Genomic DNA, 10,165 nt, shown 5'->3' with positions numbered 1-10,165 from the left:
CGTTCGACAAAATCCAGCATCCATTTATGATAAAAACTCTCAGCAAAGTGGGAATAGAGGGAACATACCTCAGTATAATAAAGGCCATATACGATAAACCTACAGCTAACATCATACTCAATGGGGAAAGGTTAAAACATTTTCCTTAAGATCAGGAACAAGACAAGGATGCCTACTTTTACCACTCCTCTTCAACATTGTATTGGAAGTCTTAGCCACAGCAATAAGACAAGAAAGATAAATAAAAGGCATCTGAATTGGAAAGGAAGAAGTAGAACTCTCTTTATTTGCCGATGACATGATACTATATACAGAGAACCCTAAAGTTTCCATCAAAAAACTGTTAGAACTGATTCAATAAGTTCAGTAAAGTAGCAGGTTACAAAACAAATATTCAGAAGTCAGTGGCATTTTTATATACCAATGATGAACTTTCAGAAAAAGAAATTAAGAAAACAATCCCATTTACAATTGCATCAAATACTATAAAATACCTGGGAATCAAATGAACCAAGGAGGTAAAAGACCTGTTCTCAGAAAATTATAACTTAGTGAAAAAGGAAACTGGAGAAGATACAAATAAATGGAAGCATATACCATGCTCATGGGTAGGAAGAATCAACATCATTAAAATGGCCATACTACTCAAAGCAATCTATAGAGTCAATGCAATCCCTATCAAAATACCAATGGCATTTTTCAGAGAGCTAGAACAAATAATCCTAAAATTTATATGGAACCATAAAAGACCCTGAATAGCCACAGCAATTTTGAGATAGAAGAACAAAGTTGGAGGTATCACACTACCTGATATCATACTATATACTGCAAGGCTACAGTAATCAAAACAGCATTGTACTAGCATAAAAACAGATACACTGATCAATGGAATGGAATAGAGAGCCCAGAAATAAATCCACACCCTTACGCTCACTTAATATATGACAAAGGAGGCAAGAATATACAATAGGGTAAAGGTAGTCTCTTCAATAAATGGTGTTGGGAAAATCGAATAGATGCATGCCAAAAAAAAAGAAGCAGGACCACCTTCTTACACTGTATACAAGAATAGACTCAAAATGCATTAGAGACTTAAATGTAAGATCCCAAACCATAAAACTTTAGAAGAAAACATAAGCAGTAAACTCTTTGATATTACTAATAGTAATTTCTTTTTGGATATATCTCCCTGGGCAAGGGAAACAAAAGAAAAGATAAACAAAATGGGACTACATAAAACTAAAAAGTTTTTCTACAGCAAAGGAAACCATCAACAAAACAAAAAGACAACTGACTGGGAGAAGACATTTGCTAATGATACATTTGATAAGAGATTAATATCCAAAATATGTAAAGAACTCATATAACTCAACAACAAAAAAAACAAATGATCTAATTAAAAAATGAGCAAAAGACCTGAACAGATACTTCTCCAAAGAGGAAATACAGATGGCTAATAGACATATGAAAAGATGCTCAAGGTCGCTAATCATTAGAGAAATGCAAATAAAAACCACAATGAGCTATCACATGATACCTATCAGAATGGCTACAATCAATAAATCAAAGAACAACAAGTGTTAGCAAGGATGCAGAGAAAAGGGAACCCTCATACATTGTTGATGGGATTGCAAATCGGTATAGCCACTATGGAAAACAGTCTGGAGGTTTCTCAAAAAATTAAAAATGAATATAACTTTTTGACCCAACAATTGCACTTCTGGGTATTTATCCAAAGAAACCCAAAACAATAATTCATAAAGACCTATGCACCGCAATATTCATGGCAGCACAATTTACAATAGCCAAGATATGGAAGCAACCTAAATGCCTATCAACAGACAATTGGAAAAAGAAATTATGGTTCATATATACATTGGAATATTACCCAGCCATTTAAAAAAATGAAATCCTACCATTTGCAACGACATGGATGGACCTAGAAGTTATTATGCTGAGTGAAATAAGTCAGACAGAGAAAAATAAATACCATATGATTTCACTTATATGCAGAATCTAAGGAACAAAAAGAACGAACTAATCAAAAACAGACTCACAAATGTAGTGGACAATTTGGAGAAGTCTGCAATGAGCCTCTTTCTAATTTTCCATCTCCTAAGCCTTGCTGTGGAAAAATTCTTTTCTAAAAAGTTACATTTTGTAATGTGAAGAACTAATTCACTGGTGAAAGAAGCAGCCTTGCAAATTATGGAGCAGTCAGGAAAATACTGTATATTTCTTTTCTTTTAGACCAAAACTTTAAAATTGGCTGTCATGTTAAGTCTGAATTGTGCTAAAAATCCAGACAATTTACATAAAAATCTTGATTTCCCGCTTCTCTTGAAAATGAAGATTTGGCAACCCTGTACTCTTATTCTCACATGGCTACAAACACCTGCCTGTAATACTTACCATTCCCTGTTTTTCTTAACTTTCTTATTCCATTAATTTCTGATTTCTCCTAGGCACTTGAGTTATATTCTCTAGTTTAAACTACAGTTTAAACTGTTTCAGAGAATTAATTTTTGTCTGTAGAAAACCTGTGTGTGTGTTTCAATAATTATCTACTGGACAATGAGAAAAATGAAAAAGGAAGCCTGCAACTTACTGGTAAAGAAACCTCCAAGTGATATCTTTGGAATTAATGATGTTGTGTGGTTGGTAAGAACTTCCGAAAATTTTTAGCATCATAGGTTACTATTAACCATGCTTGCAATGACATCTACTAGTTAGGGCATTACTTCTGTCTAAATAACTCAGATTTAGGGAACTATACTTCTGTGCAGTAGGGCTATAGATCTTCAAGTAGTCTAACCCTTGTGGTATGTGGTAGGTAGAAGGTAGTGGTATAGTGCCACAGGTGGGAGAGATTTTTACCTCCCAAAACAATTTCCTTCAAGAGTCCATGTTGGATTGTGCAAAAGAATAAAGTTGGACCATTTTATAGCATATACAAAATTAACTCAAAATCAATCAAAGACTTACATGTAAGAGCTAAAAGTATAAAACTCTTAGAGGATAGGAGAAAAACTTCACTGGATTTGGCAATGATTTGTTGCATATGATACAAAAAGTATATAGGCAGCATAAGAAAAAACAAATTGGACTTCATCAAAATTAAGAGCTTTTATGCATCAAAGAATACTATTAACAGTGAAATGCAACCCAGGGGATGAAAAAAATATTTTCAAATCATATATCTGGTAAACAACTGCTATCAGGAACATGTAAAGAACTCTTACAATTCAACAACAACAAAAATAACTTGATTAAACAATGGGCAAAGGAGTTAAATAGACATTTCTCCATAGAAGATATACAAATGCCAATAAGCACATGAAAAGATGTTCAATGTCACTAATAATGAGGAAAATGCAAATTCTAACCACAATGAGATACCACTTCACACCCATCAAAATGGCTACTATAAAAACAAAAGAAGCAAACAAAAAAATAAGCCAGAAAATCACAACTGTTGGCATGGATGTGACAACAGTTGGGATCCTTATACATTGCTGGGTAAGAGTGTAAAATGAGCAGTTGCTGTAGAAAATGGTATAGTGATTCCTCAAAAAATTACTTAGAGTTAAGACATGATCTAGCAATTCTGCTTCTGAGAATATACTCAAAAGAAGTTAAAGAAGGCTCAAACAAATGTTTGTATATTCATGTTCATAGCAGCATTATTCATAATAGCCAAAATGTGGAAGCAAATCAAGTATCCATTCACAGATGGATAAACAAAATGTGGCATACACATACAATAGAATATTATCCAGCCTTACAAAGGAAGGAAATTTTAACATATGCTACAATATGGATGAACCTTGAAGACATTCTACTAAGTAAAATAAACCAATCACAAAAGAACAAATATTGTACAATTCCACTTATATGAGGTACCTAGAGTAGTCAAATTTGTAAAGACAGTGGTTGCAGGGGCTGGAGTGAGCGAGGATATAGAGAGTTAGTGTTTAATGGGTACAGAGTTTCACTTGAGAAGGTTAAAAAAGTTCTGGAGATGGATGATGGCTGCACAGCAACGTGAATCCCATAACTATATACTTAAATCCCATAACTATATACTTAAAAATGGTTTAAATGGTAAATTTTGTGTTATGTTTATTTTGCTGCAATAAAAACATAAGAATCCTCCAGGTTTTTGATATTGACGTTGATTCCTCAACTTATGTAATATACAATGTAAGTGCAGCTTTAAGCTCCTTTGTCCAATCAGATTGAACCCCTAAGCGTCTCTGTACTAAGATATAATTTGTCAGCACGGTCTACTAGAAATAAAATGTAAGCTGTACATGTAATTTTAGAGTTTCTAGTAGCCACATTAAAAACAGAAGAAATTTCAATATTTTTTAAACTTAATATTAAAAATATCCTTTTAGCATGTATCAATATAAAAATTGGAATATTTTATATCCTTTAGTGTACTAAGTGTATTTTTACATCTCCATTTGGACTAGTCACATTTTAAGTGCTCAATAGACACATGAGATAAGTGGCTATCTTAATAGACTAGAACCTCTGCTGGTAGTGTGGTATGGTTTTATAGAGGCAAGGTTTTTATAGCTAGACTTTTGGACAAGAAAGTCAGGTTAGAAACTAAGAGGGTCTTTAAAGGGATTCATTTAACATTGTAAATTTTCCCTTAGACTGTAGGAAAGAATATAGTTGTCATTTAATTTTACCAAATTTTTCTGTTTTTAAATAGTTTCCTTGAAACACTCTAATCCAGTAGTTCTCAATCTGGGACATTTCCCATTCCCCAGGAGGGCTGGGAATTTGTGGAATTTGATTTTCACAATAATTGAGTAGGTTACCAGGTTTTAGTTCCCCAAGACCAAGGACGCTAACTGTCCTATAATACACAGGACAATTCCATACAAAAAAAGAATTAGTCTATTCCAAATACTTAAAGGCTCACCACTGGAAAATCTTTTGATGAAGTATGATATACTCGTAACAACCCTATGTGATGGAACCCTGGAGAATGGTGGACCTGCTGGAGATTTATACTTCTGCTGCCATACATGTAGACTGAATAGCATTCTATCAAGGTTACTAGGTTCAAAAATTCTTGGCAATAACCAGCAGCAGCCCCAAACAAAACTGTCTAGAGTCAGTTGAGGAAAAACACTAGGTGAACAATTAGGGTAGAGGGTAAAATAAACACTTCCCTACTTCACCCCCAATTTCCGCTACATTAGAGGAAAGTAACCATTGAGGAAGAAGAAAGCCAGAGGTTCAAGTTGTATCTGAATCATAAGACACCTAAATTGGATATAACTATAAAAGAGAACTGAGAGTTGAGAAAAGAAAGTATTTTACTTTCTGTTAGGAGGAGGGAGCCAAGGCTCGCTTGGCAGAAGCTGATAGTCAACTCAAAAAGTTCTAAATTCATATGCTCTTACTTGAGATTAAAATGGCAGTGTCAAGGGGACTAAAACATGAGTGTACTCCTATGGTATCTAGTCTCCAAAGATAGTCTCCAATGAATGGTTTATGTAGTCCTTTCTGCTTTAATCAGGCTGGCCCTGTGACTCTCTTCTAGCCAACAGAATGTTACAGAAGTTATGCTGTGTGATTTCCCAGGCTAGACTGGAAGCTTTGGAGTTTCCCACTTGGTCATTTGGAATGCTTACTCTATAGAAAGAAAGACAGAGCCATGTAAAAAGTTTGATGACCTTGAGATCATGATGCCAAGAAGTCCAAACTAGCTAACAGTAAAGACAATGTAAAGTGATGCCTGCCTAGCTTCCAGCTGTTCTAGTCACCCTGGCTCAAGAACAAAACATGTGATAAGAAGGTATCTTGGATGTCTGGCTCAGTTGAACGTTCAGATAACTCCACCCACAGCTGAAATCTGAGTGCAACATCATGAGACTTCCAAGTGAGATTCAACCACCTGAATCAGTCAACACAGAGAACTGTAATCAGTTGTTATTTCAAGCTACTAAGTTTTAGGGTGGTTTGTTACACAACAGTAAATAATCAGAATAATAACTTTAAATCAATATATGTTTTTAAAACTAACATTTATTTAGTGGGGTAGGAATATTTAAAATAAAAATTGTTTATTTCTCCATGTTAATTATAAAATATTTGTTACATCTATTTATTACATTTTTTTGACTAAAAAAATTCAAAATTAGAATTTTGATAATAAAGTATTCTCAGTAATCAGCACTATGCCATGAATTATTCAGTTTGAGTATTAATGGACTGCAATTGCCAACTTAGGCAACTGTCATCTTTATTTCTCATGGCTGATAGTGCAGCATGTATTGCACAAAACAACTTACACTTACTATATATATATATTTTTTAAAAACAGATGTGTGTTCTTGAGATATTTTATATTTTGTATTTTTCTTCTAAAGTATTTCACTGGTAATGAGAAAAATTTACATTTATCTAGTTAGGTAAGAAGAGATCTTAGTATTACTGATTTATTTTAGTGATGATCTCCCTTCCTGGAGATAGTCTGGAGTACTAAAGATAAATATCTCTCCTTCCCTTCCCTGGATAACACTTGCTTACATTCCAGAGTAAAGATAAGGCTCCTTTGTCTCTCTCTGCAAGGGACGATGAGTGGCAGCCATATATAATATCAGAGTTTCCACATTTTGTGGTTTCTAGTCTGCAAGGAACCCCACTCACTGCATTATATTTTGGGCTGCTGCTTTTCCCATGAGTAATATACAGTCTTTGTCTCTAAATGTGGGGTTTTATGTTTTCTTTCAGCCTACCACAATATATATGAAACTGTGGTAAGTTAAATCACTAGCTTGCAAGTAGGTTAAAATCTCAAACCCCTCATAGTTCTTCAGTTTCTGATTTAGCACTTGCTAGGTTGGATATAAAGAAAGACCCAAGAGAACCACTGCAAATACAGGTAAGTTTAAAGCAAAAGGATGGGAAATCAGAAATTTATTTGACTATATTAATATCAGACATAGCAGGCTTTAAGACAAGGAGTATTACCAGAGATGAAAAACAACATTTCATAATGATAGGATCAATTCTTCAGGAAGACATTAAAATCATAAATATGTATACACCTAATCACAGAGCTTCACAATACTTGAAGCAAACAGAAATAAAAGGAGAAACTGGTGAATCCGCAATTATCCTTGCATATGATATCATCCTCTCTTAATAATTGATAGAGCAACGCAGATTAAAAATATCAGTAAGAATACAGAAGATTTGAACAGCACTATCAACTACCTTGTCCTTGTTGATATTTATAGAACTATTTATACCCAACAATTGTAATATACATTTACACTCTTTTTAAGTACAATGTAAGAAATCTCGTGCTGAGTTATAACATAAATGTCAATGAATTTCATAAGATTTAAATCTTACAGAGTATGTTCTCTGACCAAAATAGATTTAAATTAGAAATCAACTATAATATATAGGAAAGCTCCAAACAACTGGAATTAAAAAAAAAAAACCAAAAAAACCCAAAACCCAACAACATACTTCTAAAATAAGCCATGGGTCAAAGAAGAAATCAAATGGAGAATTTTAAACGATATGAAAATGAAAATACAGCATATCAAATTAATTAAATGCAGTTATAAGATAGTTCAGAGGGAAATTTGTAACTTCAAATGCCTACAATATAAAAGGAGGAAGGTTTAAAATCAATGACTTCAGTTTCCACCTTAAGAAGCTAGAAGATAAGCAAATTTGTTTTCAAGTAAGAAGAAAGGAACTAATAAAAATAAGAAAAGAAAGCAATAAAATAGTAAACAAAAAAGAGACCACATAAAGCTGCTTATGAAAATGTTAGTAAAATTGATAAACTCCTAACAAGAATGGTAAATGAAACAAACAAAAAATGATGGGAAAAAAAGAACAAAGAAGGAAAAAAAGATAATATGCAAAGATGATCAAGATTATAAATGAAAGATAGGCTATCACTACAAATACCACGGGTATTAATACCACCTTAGGAGACTATTATGAACAACTTTATGCTAATAAATTCAACAATTTAGATAAATGGACAAATTCTTGACATAGAAGAAAAATAAATTTGAAAAATAAAATTTAATTTATAATTAACAAGCTTTTTACAAAGAAACTCCAGGTTTAGATATTTTATTACTTTCTTTGTCAAACATTTAAAGGAGAAATAACAATTATATGTAATCTTTTTTAAAATATAGAGATGAAGAAAACACTTCCACAACATATTTTATAAAGCCAGCATAACCTGGATTTCAAACTTGACAAAGACATTACAAGAAATTTATAGAACAACATCTCTTATAATCATTATACAAAAATCCTTCACAAAATATTGGCAAATAAAATCTATACATTTATATATAAAATCCATACATTTATGTATATATGCAATTCACCATATTGACCAAAGGATAAATGCTATATGACAATATTCAATGCACATGCATGAGAAGAACTCTTAGCACACTAGAAATGGAAGAGAACTTCCTCAATCTGATAAAGGGCATATATCAAAAATCCCTAGCTAGCTGCATAGTTAATGGTGAAATAGTGAATACTTCCCCACAAAAGGGTAGAAGGCAAAGATGCTCACTCATATTACTTCTATTGTACTGGAGGTTTTAGAGTTCAAAAAAGCAAAAATAAAAATAAAAGGCATATTAATTTGAAAGATAGGACTCAATTTCCCTATTTGTAGATGACAGTTACATAAACAGAAAATCTTAAGAAAATTTTAAAATAACTCCTAGAACTAATGAGTGAACTGAACAAGTTCTCAGAAAACAAGGTCAGTATAGGAATACCAATTGTATTTCTGCACATATCAATGAAAAATTGAATTAAACAAAATTTGCAAAATAAAAAATACTTAAGAATCATTTAACAGAAGACCTGTAAGACCTCTACATTGAAAATCAGAAAATGCTGCTGAGAGAAATTAAACAAAACAAAACAAAGCAAAACAAAAAGAGGGGAGGAGGAAGAGAGAGATATACCCTATTCACAGATTTCATGTATTACAAGACTCAATTTTGTTAAGATATCAATTCTTCCTAAGTTGATTTATAAATTCATCACAATCTTACTTAAATCTAGGCAGGTTTATTTATATGGAAAAGCAAAAATAGAATAGGAAAAGCAATCCTGAATTAGAACAAAATTAGAGGATGCATACTACCTCATTTCACTATAGATAGTGGTTCTCAAATGGAGGCAATTATGCCCCTCCCCTCTCAGAGGACCTTTGGCAATGTCTGGAGATATTTTTAATTGTCACAACTGGAGTATACTACTGGTATCTAGTATGTAGAGGCCAGGGATGCTGATAAACATCCTGCAATTCAGGGACAGCCTCTCATAGCAAAGGATGATCTCATCCAAAATGTCAACAGTTCTGCTGTTGAAAATTCCCTCTAAAATGCTACAATAATCAAGGCAGTGTAGTACAGGTATAGGATAGATAGACTAATGAAACAGAATATGGAATACAGAAGTAAACCATCACATATATGGTCAGTTGATTTTTGAAAAAAGATGCCAAGGCCACTAAATGGAGAAAGAAAAAATTTTTTGTCAACAAATAGTACTGCAGCAATTAGATAAACTTATGGAAAAAATGAACCTCAACCCTTCCATAACATCACACATAAATAATTTGAGATAGATGATAAATTGAAACCTAAAAGCTAAATATAAACTTTCTAGAAGAAAGCAAGACTATCTTCATAAACCTGGGGTAGACAAAATGTCTTAGAAAAGACACAAAAGGAAGTAACCATAGAACAAAAAATTGATAAACTATACTTCATCAAGAGTGAAAAATACTTTTTGAAAGATTTCATTAAGTAAATGAAAAGGCAAGCCACAGCTTGCAAGAAAAGACTTGTAATACACATTTATCTCTGACAAAGGAATTGTAACCACAATAAAAAATCTTCAACTTAAAAAAAAAAAAGACAAATAACCCAAATAAAAATGGACAGAATATCTAAACAAAGACTTCACAAAAATCATATATGAATGGCTAATCCAGGAAGTGCAAATCAAAATCATTTTATACCTACTGCATGTCTAAAATTGTAAAAATACTGAGTGGGTAGGTTACGAAGCGACTGGATCTCATGTACATTATTGGTGTGTGTGTAAAATGGTCAGTCAGCCCTTT

The 10,165-nt window shown here is 32.8% G+C and overlaps 1 protein-coding gene across 7 annotated transcripts in view; it reads right to left on the bottom strand.

Moving 5' to 3' along the window:
• Positions 1-10,165, bottom strand: part of CEP126 (centrosomal protein 126) — a 93,516-nt gene that overhangs the window by 67,596 nt on the left and 15,755 nt on the right. The window lies entirely within an intron of this gene.

This window comes from Pteropus vampyrus, unplaced genomic scaffold, assembly GCF_000151845.1.
Source record: "Pteropus vampyrus isolate Shadow unplaced genomic scaffold, Pvam_2.0 Scaffold148, whole genome shotgun sequence".
Lineage (NCBI taxonomy): Eukaryota > Metazoa > Chordata > Mammalia > Chiroptera > Pteropodidae > Pteropus > Pteropus vampyrus.
This window is presented reverse-complemented; position numbering and strand designations above follow the sequence as displayed.